Source organism: Gorilla gorilla, chromosome 14 (assembly GCF_029281585.2).
Source record: "Gorilla gorilla gorilla isolate KB3781 chromosome 14, NHGRI_mGorGor1-v2.1_pri, whole genome shotgun sequence".
NCBI lineage: Eukaryota > Metazoa > Chordata > Mammalia > Primates > Hominidae > Gorilla > Gorilla gorilla.
The window spans coordinates 93,703,733-93,721,899 of NC_073238.2; positions in this window are offsets into that span (position 1 = coordinate 93,703,733).

Sequence of the window (18,167 nt, forward strand, 5' to 3'; positions counted from 1 at the left end):
TGTATATTGGACTCACATAGGGATGCTTTAATCCTTTTAGAGCATGAGGGCTATATTTAGCACTATAATTAGTATAAAATTATTAGCTCATATTAATTATTCACCCTCATATTAAGTGGGTATTCTTATATCCTTAGAGGTTGCTTTAGTAGCAGAAAAGAACTTTAAACTTCATAGTAATCTATCACTTATCTGCACTCCTATATTTCCTATTATCCACGTCGTTCTGATTAACAACACATATGCTGCCTTGAATTACTATAAAAGATTGCATTTATTTATATAATAAATTCTGTGAATATATATAATTTATGCATATGTTCTGTCAGCCATTAATAGAAATAAACTATATAAATCTAGCACTCACATATAAACCAAGCAATCACATAGCATTATTAATAAAAATTATAACACTAAGTCCCTGTGCCTTTTAGTAATAGTCTTGTTACTTATCTGAGCCCATTTAGGCATTTGCAATTACTAAGTTCTTCTGGGTAGATACACAAAGCTTCTAATAGTTAGAGGTAGGTGCAAGCTAAAATTTTTCTCCCTCACCATTGCTATCTGATGATTTGTTACAATGAAAGCAATAATTAATCTTGCAACACTTCGCAATATCTATCAGTAAGCAGGAACACACACACACATAACCTGTTCTGTGAAAACCTCATTATAGAACTTATTATACAAATAAATATGTGCCTATCAATTCAAGAAGCACATATTGTGTCTTTTACTGTGGAACAGACAAAATATGTTATAGGATTCCAGTGGATAAGAATTTATCATGGGTTGTGGTAATGGAGGAAACAACCACAAAAGAAGTTAAACTTGAACCTGAGTCCCAAGGAAAGTCAGCAAAGACATTCTAAGTAGGGAGGAACCAACAAAAGTCCAGAGGTGGAAACATTTTAGGCACACTCACTGTTTGTGGAATCGGACTTTTCCTTCTTCAAGCCATCAAAGTTGGAACAACATTTTGAACATAAGGAATATTATCATCAAATTATAGGTGTCTTAGCAGCCATACCACCAAAATTAACTTATTCTAATAGGCCACATAGGCATAAATATTGTAGATTTTCTATTTTGTATGGGCAACTTGACTTTCAGTTCAAATATTTTATAACCTATTTCCTTAAACATGAAAGGCTATGAAAGCACCACCTATAATCCTGTTAGCAGCTCAGTGTGTTACTGCTACTAATAATGTCAAGGAGGCAATAGTCTTTTCCCCATGTTTATTCATTCATTTATGCATGCATAATCAGCAATCAGGGTTAAACAAGTACTAGGTATCCTGCTTTCTGCGAAGCCATCAGCAGCTCCAATGAGTTGAGGGGAATGGTACTTAGTATCCCTTATCACCTAGTGACTATGATGATAGTTAATGGACTAAGATAATCATCCAAGGCTATGACCAGTGAGTGGTAGATGATACTAACAAGGAGATAGCAAGGGACATTCACTGACCAAATAACTACCCCCTCCTGAGCCCCTCACCCTGCAAAGATTGTTAAATGTTTTCCCACTGGTAAACTGAGAGACTAAGACTTCTTTTAAGGGTGGCCAGAGTGCTGGCTCATTTTGACAATTTCTAAGAGGTAGGCCTACCTAGGACTCTCAAGCTAAATTTAAAATAGAATTCTGATGTACAAAGTAGAAGGTCAGTGAAGTGACTCTATCTTCATATAGTATTTGCAATTATTTTGTAAGGCCATCAGGAGAATTGGCAGGATTGCCACCTGTCCTTCTGTCTGCATTATAAGAAAGCTGAGCTTCTGACTTTGAGGTACACTACTAGGCTGATTATATGCCCAGATTTGATCAGGACAGTCCCAGTTTTTGTCAGTTGCCCAGGTGTGTAATTATTAACAGCACCTTACTTTCTTCTTAAAAGTGCCCCACTGACACAATAAATTATATGGTCACATTACTACTAGCTGACTTCACCCTTGGATAATAGCTATCTATTCTTATCAACTATTTGCGAAGGAAGGCTTCTGATAGGTTAAAATGTTTCTAACCGAGGAGAAATGCTATAAGGGTTTCTGGAGCTAATTATGTGATACTAAACACAGTTTGATCAGCAGAGCTATTAATACATCAGGGAAATGAATTACCATAGCCCAGTAGTCGAGCACAGACTCTGGGGCCAGGCTGTCAGGTTCACATTCCAGTGCTGCCACTTTCTGCTCATGTGACCTTGTCCTCCCTAGTCTCAGTTTCCTCATCTGTAAAGTGGGAATGATAAGAGTACCTATCTCATACTGTATCAGTCCATTTTCACACTGCTGATAAAGACATACCCAAGACTGAGCAACTTACAAAAGAAGAGGTTTAATTGGACTTGAAGTTCCATGTGGCTTGGGAAGCTTCACAATCATTGTAGAAGGCAAGGAAGAGCAAGTCACGTCTTACATGAATGGCAGCAGGCAAAGAGAGAGAGCTTGTGCAGGGGAACTCCTCTTTTTAAAACCATTGGTTCTCATGAGACTTATCCACTATCACAAGAACAGCACGGGAAAGACTTGCCCCCATGATTCAATTACCTCACATCAGATCCCTCCCACAACATGTGGGAATTCAAGATGAGATTTGGGTGGGGACACAGCAAAACCATATCATTCTGCCCCTGGCCCCTCCCAAATCTCACATCCTCACATTTCAAAACCAATCATGCCTTCCCAACAGTCCCCCAAAGTCTTAACTCATTTCAGCATTAACCCCAAAGTAAACAGTCCAAAGTCTCATCCGAGACAAGGCAAATCCCTTCCACCTATGATCCTGTAAAATCAAAAGCAGGTTAGTTACTTCCTAGATAACTGTGGGAGTACAGGCATTTGGTAAATACAGAAATTCCAAATGGGAGAAAAACAAAGGGGCTACAGGCCACATGCAAGTCCAAAGTCCAGCAGGGCAGTGAAATCTTAAAGCTCCAAAATGATCTCCTTTGACTCCAGGTCTCATATCCAGATCATGCTGATGAAAGAGGTGGTTTCCCATGGTCTTGGGCAGCTCCACCCCTGTGGCTTTGCAGGGTTCAGCCTCCCTCCTGGCTGCTTTCATGGGTTAGCCTTGAGTGTCTGCAACTTTTCCATGTGCACAGTACAAGCTGTCAGTGGATATACCATTCTGGGGTCTGGAGGACGGTGGTTCTTTTCTCACAGCTCCACTAGGCAATGCCCCAGTAGGCACTCCGTGTGAGGGGCTCCAAGCCCACATTTCCCTTCTGCACTGCCCTAGCAGAGATTCTCCATGAGATCCCTGCCCCTGCAACATACTTCTGCCTGGACATCCAGGTGTTTCCATACATCTTCTGAAATCTAGGCAGAGGTTCCCAAACCTCAATTCTTGACTTCTGTGCGCTTGCAGGCTCAACACCACGTGGAAGTTGCCAAGTCTTGAGGCTTGCACCCCTTGAAGCCTGGGCTCTACATTGGCCCCTTTCAGCCACAGTTGGAGCAGCTGGGACGCAGGGCACCAAGTCCCTGGGCTGCACACAGCATGGGGAACCTGGATGCAGCCCATGAAACCACTTTTTCCTCCTAGGCCTTGGGCCTGTGAAGGGAGGGGCTAACATGAAGACCTCTGACATACCCTAGAGACATTTTCCCTGTTGTCTTGGGGATCAACATTTGACTCCTCGTTACTTATGTAAATATCTGCTGCCAGCTTGAATTCCTTCTCAGAAAAAGGGATTTTCTTTTCTATCGCATTTTCAGGCTTCAAATTTTCCAAACTTTTATGCTCTGTTTCCCTTATAAAATTGAATACTTTTAACAGCATCCAAGTCACCTCTTGAATACTTTGCTACTTAGAAATTTCTGTCACCAGACACCCTAAATCATCTCTCCCAAGTTCAAAGTTCCACAAATCTCTAGGGCAGGGGCAAAATGCCACCAGTCTCTTTGCTAAAACGTAACAAGAGTCACCTTTGCTCCAGTTCCCAACAAGTTCCTCATCTCCATCTGGGACCACCTCAGCTGGGACCTTACTGTTCATATCACTATCAGCATTTTTGCCAAAGTCATTCAACAAGTCTCTAGTAAGTTCCAAACTTTCCAACATTTTTCTGTCTTCTTCTGAGCCCTCCAAACTGTTCCAACCTCTGCCTATTATCCAGTTCCAAAGTTGCTTCCACGTTCTCGGGTATCTTTTCGGCAATGCCCCACTCTCAGTACCAATTTACTGTATTAGTCTGTTTTCATGCTGCTGATGAAGACATACTGGGCAATTTACAAGAGGAAGAGGTTTAATTGGACTTAAAGTTCCACGTGGCTGGGGAAGCCTCACAATCATTGTGGAAGGCAAGGAAGAGCCAGTCGTGTCTTACATAGATGGCAGCAGGCAAAGAGAGGGAGCTTGCACAGGAGAACTCCTCCTTTTAAAACCATCAGATCTTGTGAGACTTATTCACTACCACAAGAACAGCACGAGAAAGACTTGCCCCATGATTCAATTACTTCCCACTGGTCCCTCCCACAACACATGGGAATTCAAGATGAGATGTGGATGGGGACACAGCTAAACCGTATCACATACCCTCAATAGGGTTTCAGTGAGGAATACATCAATTAATACGTGTAAAGTGCCTAGAACAGTGCCTGACATACTGTCGATTATATAATAAGGGGTTCTTCTCACATCATCAATTAAAAAGATAGACATGCATAAATTAACAGTCCTACTATAGATGCAGCCTTCATTGAGCAATATCAAACATAACTTCAATAGACTACAGACAATTTGATAGTCAAAACAAATGACAGGTTGCTATAAGCTATAATTAAGATATTTGAGATCTATATCATAATAAAAATAAAGGTTTTGTTTACAGTAACACTTTGAGCTTATGTGAAGTGAAACTTTGTCTTTTTTTTCTTAATCTCACTGACCAATACAAAAATGTTATTGTGCTCTGTTTTATTATTCTCAAGATACAAAGAATTCTAGTATCTTAATGTTACACAGCATATTAAAATTTTTGATCTTTTAATACTCTAAACCCTCACTTATATCTCCCCAGCTCTGCATAAAAGGTACTATATATATTTTTGATTTGGCTATGCCACTAAACCAGACATATTTTATTATACACTTTTGAGAAAATACACGTATAACTTGAAAAAGAATCACTGATAAATAATTGGATACATTAAATAGATAATACTTGACTGTTGGTTGTTGAACTGGGGATTAAGATATCAGATAGTTCTCCAAAGTAAATACCTTGATTGAATGATCACAATGGAATTTTTAAATTAAATACAAAAGATTATGTTAATGTGATATAAATGGGAACATGAGAAAATATCAAAGTTGAAGTTTTTGTTGGAAAATGAATTTGAAATGATCTCTTATGCATATGCAACTTTTTAATACATACTCTCTGAGGTACATTTACACTCACATTTAGAAGTCTAATTAGTAATAAAAAGGGAAGAGTTTGTAATGATAGCACCCTGCTCTTAGGGTCCCTATTACAGATTCTGAAAACAAATTCATTAATATCTTAATCTACATTATATCATTTTCAGTACTCAAATACTTCAGCCCAGAAGATGTAAACTTTATTTATTTGCATTTAACCTGTAAGGTTGAAGCCTAGGGATCTTGTTTCTTTCAAAAATCAGGCTTTTGACATTTTTCTCCTGCCAAACAAAAGATTTAAAAAAGAAGTAGCCAAAATGCTTTTAAATACGTCCCTTTTTCTAATATGTGCTGTTTCTTGAGAAGGCTAAGAGGCATTTAGGTAGAGAACCATCAAAAACATCGCTCCTAATGCCTCTCTTTTAGGCTATTACTGGTAGAATTCCTCTTAACCCTTGAGGCAACTCAACAATTGAGTTAAGGAGATCTTCATGTATCGGTTTTGCCTGTCATATGGTTGACTTAACTTCAGAATATACTTTGCAGCTGAAGGTTCATTTCCCTCAATTTGTTAAGTGGCTAATTATAAAGGTTCACAAAAGAATTGACACAAGGGAAAGAGATGAGCCTGACGTCTATCAGCTGCCCCAAGGGACCTGTACAAGTGTCATCTGTAAAAACAGAGCACAAATTAAACAATGGCCATAATAAGCTGCCAGGAGCAGGGGTGTATCGAAAGGGGAATTCTTATGTAGATGCAAAGCGGCACTAAATGGCTGGGACTTTTGTTTATTTTTTCACATTGACAGCTAAGGTCCAATGTAAGTAATTGTATTTAAGCTTCTGCTGCAAAAATAAAAGTTTAAACCTGAGTTGACCAAAATAAGAGAAATAAGAAGACAACTCTTTATTTTGTATCTGCAGCTGACATATACATATTTTTCTCTCTACAGTATATTGGAAATAGTTTTGAAATCCAACAAAAACCTGGCTATAATTTCTGAATAAGCAGATATTTTAAATAAAGTTATTAGAAATAGTGACCACAAATATGAGTATGAGATGAAACATCTATTTTCCATCAGATCAGAAACAAATATTTTCCATCAGATAACTTGATTTTCTCTTTACAGGCAGTGCCATGAATTCTAAATATCTGCGTTTTTAACATTTGAAAAAGCATAAACAACAAAGAAAACTCTCTTTACTTGGAGCTATGATAGCTAATGAAATGAAATGAAAATTGCTGCATTGTTTCTATCTTTCATCAAAACATCTCTGTGCATAGTATTTGCATCATTATGTAAGACATTTGCAAATATGTATAATGGTTTTGCCTATGGGAAAAGTCTCCTACTCTAATGTATTCCTGAAAGACAAATGAACAATTCTTTAGGTATGATAAAAAGGTTCAGAGGGTTGGATAGAGCAGTGATATTAAAACTACAAGCTCATCATTTAAGTTTTTTTTTTTAATGTCAATTGCTAACACTGCAGGTCTGTATTTTACTTAATTTTTTTTCTCTGCAAACTCACCACCTCTTTTCCAATTTCTTTTCTGATTCAAGATATGCAACATCCTGTTTGCCGGAGCTGCCTGCTTTGATACGTCAGCAAGGATCTTGTGAAGTTAAAAGTATTTGGTTTCAGATCTCAGATCTGAATTTTTGCCTGAACTCTGTGTTTTCAGTTGTCTTGAAACAATGGCTGAAATTTGGCCATCAGCAGATATCCAACCCATTGCATTGTTTATCCATTGAATTTAGTAATCAGAGCAAGACCTGATTTTTAGAGAATATTACCCACTGATATTGAAATTATAGAAATGTGAAGAGAGATTTTATCATATTTTTTAAAGATAGGAAGTAGATGGAGGGTAATGGACTTAACCCACGGGGTAACAGACTTACCAGAGTGGAAGTAGAGTAGGGTAGAGCAGAGTAGAAGTAGAACATACCTGCTGGCACAGGGCGGGCAGCAACACAGATGAGCTAGATTGCCCAATAAACCCCTGAGAGGTTCTGCACTGGAAACATCAGGTATCTGATGGGTACAAAGCCAAAAAGACATGCTTGGGCTAAAATTGTACGTATGGTCATTGAATCTCCCAAGGAGATTGGAGTTTTATTTTCTGGGAGAAACTGGGCAGAGTGTTCCCAGATTCAGGTAGAATAGAAACAAAGGCGGTCAGGATTGGGGTGTGGAGCTGATAACAGAATAATTCCTTTAAGAGAAAGCAGGCTCGTAGAATACCCCCACCAACCAGCAGGAAGCTGAAGGAGTCTTCTGTAGTGGAACTGGTCTGACTTTTAGAGATCTTCCAGTGAAAGGGTCATCTTGCTTCCTGTTGAGCCCACAGTCAAGCCCTTAGGTGCACAAGTCCCATCCACAAATTTGGAGCCTCCAATCTGCTTTTAATGCCTCATTCATAAACCTTAACAAGCAACGAGGGATCACTGGGCATTGGGTTAAAGCCTCCATTATGAAAATATTATAAAACAATAATACAAGAAAAGAATTCAGAGCAGAAAGACAACACAGAGAACAGAAGAATCAAAAATAGCCTTGGAGAGTTAACAACAGATATTGTGTTCATAAAACAAGAACGGGGTGCTGTGAAAAGAAACTATCAGAGAATCACAAAGAGCTATTATAAATTAAGAATAAGAAAGGCAAAATGACAATTTGACAGAAAGGTTGATAAAGGTAAGAAAAAGTCCTCAAAGTATATCAAAAAAACACAAAGAAATGGAAAGTGTACAAATTTTAAAAATTAGTCAATTGAGAAGACACAATATTTTATTCATAGAAGGTCTAGAGAGATTAAGAGAAATAGAGCAAATGAAAGTATCTAAGAAATAACAGGAAAAACATTCAGAACTGAAAGACATTTGTCTCCTGGTTATAAGAATATTGCAAGTACCCAGCCCAATTAATAAAAAAGAGAGACCAAACCAATGCATTAGCAAGGCACATTATCATGAATTTTCAGAACACTGAGGATAAACACAATATCTTAAATACTTCAAGAAAGAAAGAAAGAAAAAAAAAGGGATAAGAAAAAAACCTAGGACAAAACAATAGATAGCATATAGAGAATAAAGAATTAGAATGGCATTGAATTTCCCAAAAGCAATATTGGAGACTAGAAGAAGAGGAAAAATTGCTTTCAAAATTCTAAGGCAAAATGACCATAAACCCTAAATTTTATATTATTTAGCATTCTCAGTTGGGTCTGAGAGTAGAATAAATATATATTTAAACATACTAGGACTCCAAAAATGTTACCTACCATCACCTTTTTTTTTTTTTTTTTAGGAACCCACTGCGGGTTATATAATTCAGAAAAAGTAGGAAATAATTCAAGAGAGAGTTACAGAATATAAATACTCTAATGTTAGAGTGAAAAGATGTCCCAGTTTATTTGAACAGTCTTGGTTTAGCTCTAGTGTTTGGACATAATTGTTAGTAACACTCCTTTTATTCTCAAAAGTGTCCTCATTTCTAAACGGTGTATACTAATCTCATATTTTATGATGTTCAAGATTCTTAATCAAATTTCCTCATTTTGGTTCAATGTGAAAAAACATGATGAAACCAATGACTCGATTTATATAAATTCTGGGAAATGAATTAGAAAATATACATGATTATCTTGTAGCTATGAGATAATCATGCTGGGAGTAAACTTCTCATTAGCAGATGCAAGTTTCCTTCGAGTAAAGTTAGTAATGAAATAAGACAAAAATATGTAAAAATAAGTTTTCAACATTCATAAACTTTATTCAGATGTTCTACTCATTTTTGCTTCTCATATAGGTCAACAGAAAATGCTTATCCAAAGATTCCTCTCATAATACATGGCATCTATAAAGGTGATCATAAGATGCTAATATGTCAATCCCAATGATGTAACTTTTAAGTTCTTTGGGTTTATTGCCAGTTGCCTTTGCAGTAGCTAAAATATTGATCTCTTTATTTGGAGCCTAGAAATGAAAATGTCTAAAGCATATACTTATTTTTAAAGACAGCCTAAACATAAAAATTAGCTCATTCAGAGATCTGATGCATGCACCCATCCCAGCCACTGTGTTAAGTGCTTCCCGTACACCCAGGGAGATGGTTCCATTCATGAACTCCAGAAGATTTGGTTGACAGTGATTCAAATTATGATTATGCCTCTTATTACCTGCATGACCTCTGGGAAACTTACAAAACCCTCTATGCTTTAGTTTCTCTATCTACAATTTCTCATAATTTGGTGTTTTACATTTTTTTGCCAATCTCTGTTTTGCTATATGAATATTTCCCAAATATGGTTGTATTACTAAGCCTTTATTGGAGTCATGTTGATAGGTTCATCTTCTTTCCCCCAACATTGAAAGAAACTATGCTGCATAGCTTAAAATATTAGTGCATGTTGTAACTTGATCACAACCAACAGTAATTAATATAAAAGGAAAGATACTGTGATTCTTGCCACACTTCCCTACCCCTGCCTACCTTACAGTGGGAACAAGCAGTTAACTTGATGACCTCACCAGGCTGCTGAGAGAAGCCATGGATTCCAGATATTTTCCCATTGATAGAGTTAAATATAGCAATCAAAAAGCCAAGAACCTAGAAAATGTGAAAAGGAGAAATAACTCACCTGGCACACTATGTTTACAGTTGGTATGCATTGGTTTTGAAACCATCACACGAGGTTATACGGTCAAACAGCAAGACTGAGTTATGTAACCAGATGATAGGTTTATGTTGACAAAGTTTCTTTACAAAGATGAAAGAACTAACTTCCTAAATACTGATCACCATCTTTTAAATGTGTAGCTATGTGATAATTTAAGCATAATTTTGTTGACATCATTTCTTTTCAGATTTTAGGATAAAATACATGGTTTGTTGTTTTCTGTTTTTTTTTCTTTTTCTTTTATTTTCATGCGGCAAGTGACGATTAAAGAATTAAAGTTTTCTGGTGAATGAAACAGCCAGACCACTTTTCATGACAAAGTTGGTAATTAGAAGGCCAATTTAATGGTGAATCAGGCAGAAATATTCAAACCATGACAAATGACTTTAATAATGCAGCTTGCAATGCTCGAACAGAAATAAATTTCACTTCCTCAAACTCTCGCCTTTTTCTGCCTGCCTGGAAGATAGAACTGTCCAGGAGGTATTTTGTACCCTTTATTCAGTAAAGCTTTTACTAGATTTTAAGCGACCAAATAGCTTGCAAATGCAAAACATCATTCAACTTCGTATGATTTTTTTTCCTGAAGGTAGACCGTGTTCAGAATTCTGAGTAAGTCAAGATTTATTTTTCTTCTGTTCTGCTTAGCCCTGCAATAGTGTTTTATTGTTGCCACTCTCTGACTTGAGGTATTAAAGGGAGCTACATTGGCCTCAAAATTGAAAGCTAATTTTGGTGTTTGTCATAAGTTTGTTAAGACCACATGCATTCCACAGTTTGAAAAATTTCATTATTCTGTCCATGCTGGGGCTTCGTAATTGGATAGTAAGGATGTTCAAAGACTAATTTAGTGAATTGCACAATATTTTAAATGGAATTATGCAGGTTTATGGGTCCTTGGGGGATTCAGCTAGGAGCCTCTTGAGAAAATCTGTTTATCAGTAAATGATATTAGCAGCTTTCACCTAGCTTTTGTCTTCATTAAATTGCTGCTCTCCCAATTGAGGGTCACATCTGAGGCCTGCTTTGATAATTTGTCATTATTGTCTTGTTTATTGGAGCATAAAGTTGATACAGGCTGGGCTGTGCTGTTTATACACCATGTGCAAAGAAGTTTTTATTAACAATTCCACCAGTGCTAAATCAAAGTGGAATTTTTTAGGGTTCAAGAAAGGGAATCATTTGTAGCATTCTAATTTCCTCTAAAACTCTCTGAGTCCATGCCATGCCCCCTTCTCTAATATGTATAACACATAATGGCATTGCTAGAGCCAATTCTCCACAGGCATTTTTTAAAAATCCATTTTTGTCTCTAAAAATAAGGTTAAATTTTGAAATTCTTTTCATAGTATTGGCCTGTCATATAAAACCGAATTCATGCAATAGACTTCCCTTAAAATATAACATTTACAAATAATTACCATTAACTATTTATCTTAAGAGACTTGGGGGTATAGTTATTAAAATTATTAAGAAACATACTATTTATTGCAGTGCAGTCAAGCATACTTTTCATTGCACTTACATGTTTTAAGTGGTACAGGGGAATTCTTTAAAAGTGTGTTCATGACATATTTGAAATTATCACTGAGTATGTTTAAAATCATACCCACATCAACACACAGTTTGTTTCTGACTATGCTTTACATGTGGATTTCCATGATGTGTTCTTTCCCAGTGATGATGTGGGGCCTAGAACTGGGAAACAGGGCAAGTAGACTCTATTTTCAAACAAGTCTCCGGTTCAATCTGCACATCTGGGCAATCTGCGCATGTCATGACTGCCTCTGTTTCCTAGTAGAACCGTCTCGTGGACTCTCATCTTCCCTCTGCATGTGAGCTGAGGTTCATTCATCTCATTGATAGGTTCAGACAAATCTGCCTTTCCACCTCCATCTTTCATGTCTTCACCCTCCATCCTCAGTCCCTTATCCACACCCACCCCCCTATGAAGCAATAATGTTTATTTCTCTAAGAGGGACTGGGCCTAGCAGTAAAGAGAACAGAATTTCAGCAGTCGACACACAGCATGCTTTTGTGATACAAGTTAGGAGAAAAGAATGCTGATTCCCAGCAACACCCGTGGGGAATTCCGTGTAGTCCACCTGGGCTAGGTGTCACTCTGCAGGTATTTTATTTTGCACAGCCAGTATTCCCACTTCCTGAACTGCTCTTAGCCCTACTCTCCCTGAGAGAGGGGTTAAGGAGAGCCACTGCTCACTTGCAGACCTAACTGTATCCTACACAGTGTCCATAGGGGTGGAGAAGATGCCAGAAAGGAAAAGGCTAACCCTTCAAGTATAAGGACAAGTAGAAATAGTAAGTTTCAACCTCTCAAGGGCTCAGAATAATGGCTTAGGCTTTCCTTATGGTGGCTCATGCCTGTAATCCCAGCACTTTGGGAGGCCAAGGTGGGTGGATCACCTGCGGTCGGGAGTTCGAGACCAGCTTGGCCAACATGGTGAAACCCCACCTCCACTAAAAATACAAAAGCTAGCCAGGCTTGGTGTCAGGTGACTAATCCCAGCTAATGGGGAGGCTGAGGCAGGAGAATCACTTGAACCCTGGAGGCAGAGGTAGCAGTGAGCTGAGACTGTGCCATTGCACTCTCCAGCCTGGGCAACAAGAGCAAAACTCCGTTTCAAAAAAAGAAAAGAAAAAGAAAGTTCTCACACAGGCCAGAAACCCAGCCAACCTCATTTTTATGTACTATTACCTAGCACATCTTTTCAAAGATTTATGGTTATTATCGCCATCTACTCACCCACATAATCACTAGCCTTTCACTTTAAAATGGTTAAAAATTGTATCATGGATTGCAGATCATTAATGTAAATTAGACTATTTCTATATTTGATTTCTTAATTTTTAAAAGGAAAAGAACAGCTCACTCTCACACACATACATACACACACTCTCTCTCTTTTTTTTCTTGAAAATTTTAAATGGCTCTCCAGACACCTCTTTCAATAACTCTTACCCTCCAAAGCTGGGCTGCCTTTTAATTTCACTTTAAAATAGCTACATTGGGACCATAATATGATTAGAACTAATGAATATGGTGGAGAGAAGCAAAAAATTTTATTTAAAATCTTTAAGAAGTATAAATACTTCATGTGAGTAAGAACCTGTGGTTTATCCCAGCCCAGTCAAGGACTCAATTTTGATTCTGAGGATAAATCACTGAGCTCATCAGACCTCACTTTATTCTGCTCAAAAAGTTCATGACTCCAGAGGTTTCTTCACAGAACGGTAGAAAGCAATCGTATTAAAATGAGTTGCCATCTCTAAATAATAATTATAATAATAATGAGAATTTTTTAGTGTTAAGGAAGCCAAAACTACTCACATATTGGATCTAATAAAATCGTGCTTGTTTTCTTTCTAGACACCAAGAACGTTAGCAGAATGGCATCAAAGAGAAATTATTTAAAAATTACCAACATATAATGAACATTTTAAATTTACCTAGAAAGTTTTTTTTTCTTTCAGAAAAATTCTTTATTCTTGACTAGTTTCTTCTTCTGAAACTGGTATCTCAAGCTTAATCTAGACCATCTGGAACTTGCGTGGTAGTCTCTAAATCTAAGATGGCTTTATCAGAAAGAGTTGTCAAAAAGCTGTACTTCTTAAGGAAGTTGCCTTTGGAAATAACTGTTGTTCTTGAAACATCGTTTATCTCCCTAGGACCTTTGCAAGCCTTAGCAAGCCCTGCTGCACTGGAGATCTTTCTTTTCAGGCTTGGGCACTATTCCCAGCTCCTCTGTTATGAGGCAAGAGACAACTTCTCTATGTTTCCTCTCATCACCCACATCCTAAACATTTTGAGGCGATTTCTTCATGAAACACGTTAAGATCATTTGGTCAGGTATTTTGAATAGAGATAGCAAGAACTGTCTTCTGAAAATCAGCAGGATTAATACCTTCTACAGAGTTTTGAGAGGCACCATCACAAAGAAGCCTGAACATAACTATTAATCTAGATGTCAGGGACCTGAAAACAAATTGTGATTCTGCAACCTTGGGCAATCATCCCCACAACCTGGCTTCATTGCCCTCTATCGTGGAATGATGAGGTATTGGCTTTAGCTTATTGGCTATTCACCACGACGACCCATGAGCTGCCTCAGATGTTCAAAGAGAAGGATAGCTGAGATTTCCCTGGTGATTTAGACAAGGCAGGGGTGCTCAGATCTGCAACAGTTCAGCGACTGAGTCTGGAGATTCCAGTGTAACCACTGGAAGCCTCCAGCTTTGTAGGAACACTGACCTAAAGAGAGAACTACAAACTGGCTTGTCAGCAGAAACAAACTAATCTATGTTCACTTTTCTTCTTCTAGCTTCGGTATTCTGATTTTCTGCTTAGTCTTGAGATTGTTTAATTCTGCCACAGAATTTTAAAAGCTATGCATTTCTGTGGCAGTTCTTATATTTGGTGAGAAATGATGAATACACAAAATGCTTCTGGCTTTAAAAACATTAGATGTTTTGAAGTGGCACGTTATATAGATAGACTCTTAAATTTGGGGCAAAGATGATCTACAAGTTCATTCATTGACTTGAATGAAGTTCTATTCATTTTCTTTGGTTGGAGATTCATCTGCATTCTTGTTGCTGTGAAGACATTAGATACAATTGTTACAAATCAATTGATGCTATGTGTCAGGAGCTGGAAGCAGGAGCAGGAAAATCAGGGAAAGTCTAGGAACAGAAAATGTGGAAAGAAAGGGGTCAAGGATTAGAAGATAGCTGATACAGTAATTGTTAAAAGAGGCTTTAAAAATAAATAAAATTATAAATATTTAAATAAATGAATAAAATAGGTTATATTGTTCTATTAAGCATTTTAATTACATGGCTTTTCAAGTTATTCAGGTTAATCAACAAATGATAAAGAAGTACAATTTATAGGCATGTTTCCTATACCAAGATAAACCACATCAATGAGAATTCTGATTGGTAATGGATGTATCTGGTTCCAGAGGGAAAGGGAGTCTCATTAAGCATGCCCCAGAGAGAAGAGGTCTGTGCTCTCCTGCAGGGTAACATGCCATCTAAACAGGATGGATGCCTCTGTGGCCACATTTCTTCCCTGGTGAACTGCCCATCCAAGCCAAGTCACAATTCTCAAAGCTGCTTTGTCACAGGAGAATAAAACTTCTAAGACCTTCATGCTCCTCACAATTTTCACAATGTGGGAGCATTGTGAAAGGAGCACAATCTCTTAATCTCTCGTCACCCTCAAAAACTGACCAGGCAACCTGCAGGAGGGCAGGTGGAGGCAGTTATCCCCTGTTCTCCCTTGAATTTCTGTACGCTAGTCTGAGCGTTTTTCAAAACTATTCATAGTGTCAGTTCACATTGAATTGTTATTTTTCTATACTGCTGCCATCTCTATTATAGTTCTATTTTATAGTAGGTTCATATGGTAGGTATTGCAGATCATTTTTAAGGACTGCTTTCATTTGAAATTGAGCAATTTAAGTGTTTGGCCAAGTATGCACCACAGAACATCACTCCCACAAAATTCCCCTAGATTGAAATAAATAGTTGGACAAATAAGTTTGGTAAATGCCACCTATTATCTGTCCCTTTTGGTTAGCCACAATGCACATTAGTAAGTTAAAGCTCTGAGAAAAACACCTATTTTATTGTTTAAATAATTTTAAGCAATTTATTAAACTTATTAGTAAGTTTAAATGATAACTTACTATCATTTTTGGAGTAGCATCTATCTTCTTGCTGTATAACCAGTTTTGTGAGGCATATCCTTTGGCAAATCCCATCTGAGGTACTCCATAAATGAAAGAAACTAACATTTGAGATAGAACAGTGTAGTAAACGAGGACCAAGAACAATTTGTAGAGACAAGAGATACGGCCACCCCATTTTTTAGCCCCACTTAACGTCCCACCTACCACCTGCCCAGAACTGGCCAACAGAAAAATTGGTATTCCTGACATTACTGCCTAGAAACGTTGGGACAAGATTAGCAACAACAGTTAAACATAAGTGTGTTTTGCAGCAAAACAAAATTCCCCCAAGCTACCTAATCCTTAAATCAAGCGGTAGAATTTATGATGTCATCATTCTCAATACCCAAATTGCTATAACTCAAACTATTATTCATATTTTTAAAGCCATTGAAAGTTGTTTCAGAGGCTGTCAAGTTGATTCATCATGTAAGTGTACTCCAAATTGACCTCTTAGGTTTCATACTTCATGCTTTACTTTCTTACAAGAACAAAATTATAAAAATGCAATCTTCAAATCAATGAGGTGACATATTTTTTAAAAAATCAAGTTCTTCTAGCCAAGGAGACTCATCTGGTGACTGTTTTATAACAGTCACACCCTCTATGCACCACACACACACACCTAGCACAATGGGAGAAGTTTACAGAAAATGCAGATATTTTTAGTCCTGTATTACAGCTGAAGACCTGACCGCACAATGATGTTATATTCTGTGAGACTGAATTTTCTTTCTTTTTCAAAGCTACCTTGCTTAGTGAAATTGGACAATTTATCATACAATGGCCTGCAGCAAATTTAGTATATGCAAGTGATTAGTTTGTCTCTTCCCCAAGCAGCTTTGATGCAGTTGGATGAGAGTGGGAGCAGAAAGGGAAGGTCACTTATAACACAAATTCTCTGGGGAACTGCTAATGGGCTATTGACCCTCCTCACTTTAGGTCGATGTGTCATATTTGATTCTGGTTTCTTGAGATGCAATTTCCAAGTGGTGACGTTTCAAAGTCTACATGAGATGGGTTGTTCTATCAAGTTCTAAGTGTGTTATTATTCACACCGTGAATGGCAGACGCCAGTTGATTGGGCCGGAGATAATTTTACCATTTCCAGCTAGCCCCAAGGCAAAAGGAAATACACTATTGACAACATTGGTTAAGTTAATAACCAACTGTAAATTATATCTTCACCCTTGTACTTAACACCCCTCCTCCCTCCCCGTTTAGTCTGTTTCCATGAGGTCTAGAAAACCAAGTCAACATTTTTGATATGTCACTTGGGTCTATTACTTAAAGCAAATTTAATAGCGCTCTTTCCTGCCAACTAATGACTTTTATTGCATTTCTAGTCTGTGAAGGATGTAAAACTGTTGCAGATAAAATGCTAGGTTCAGACAGTAATCCCTGAAGGTGCAGATAATCCAAAATGCCAAATGGAACAATTGGTCATACTGTTTAAATTAAAGTGTAATATTTTTTTACCCTTGGTAGATTTATCTTTATAATTATACATTTCAAGAACAAGTATTAGAGTGCAGTGGCTCACACCTGTAATCCCAGCACTTTGGGAGGCCAAGGTGGGTGGATCACTTGAGCTCAAGAATTTGAGACCAGCCAACATGGCAAAACCCCATCTCTACATTCTTTTTTAATTCAACAAAAGAACAAGTATTAAATTTGATAAGCATTTGAGAAGCACACTCAAGTCAAGGTATTATCCCTATAGCTCATTTCCTCTAACAGTGGAGGAAAAAACAAACACTCTGGTGGGGAGGTTGGAGGAAGCCAGTGTGGTAACAAAATGCTTTCTTGGCTCAATTGTACACTGATAATTAAGAAATTGTTTTAGGGAGAATCTTTCAGACGGGTAATGGTTGAGATGGGAGAAAAGAAAGAGAGGAAGAAACAGTAGAGGAAGAGGACAAAGTAGGTGAAAAGAAAAGTCTCAATGGCTCAACAAATGCGGAATTACACCTTGTTCCTCACACTGTACTGCATACAGCAGAGGTCACAAAAGAAGCAGATTTTTCTTGTGCTCACAATGTGTACCACAGAGCTGTGGATGCATGCCCTGCAGACACAAGGACATGAACATGGGGAAACCGCAATAAGAGTTGAAAATCAAAAGTTTCCTCAAATTTTCACGACCTCAGGCCACGGTGGTAGATTTAGAAAGTGGGTATATATAGCAAACTCTCCATGTCTTGTTGCAGTAAACTTATTTTGAAATCATTAATTTAGAAAGAAAGAGGTTTTAGCTTTCCAAGACCCACTAAATTAATGAACCAGGCCAATTTATGGTCTTCCATGTGTTGCTGCAAAGAAAATTCTCCCTGCAGGTAAACCGTCTATCT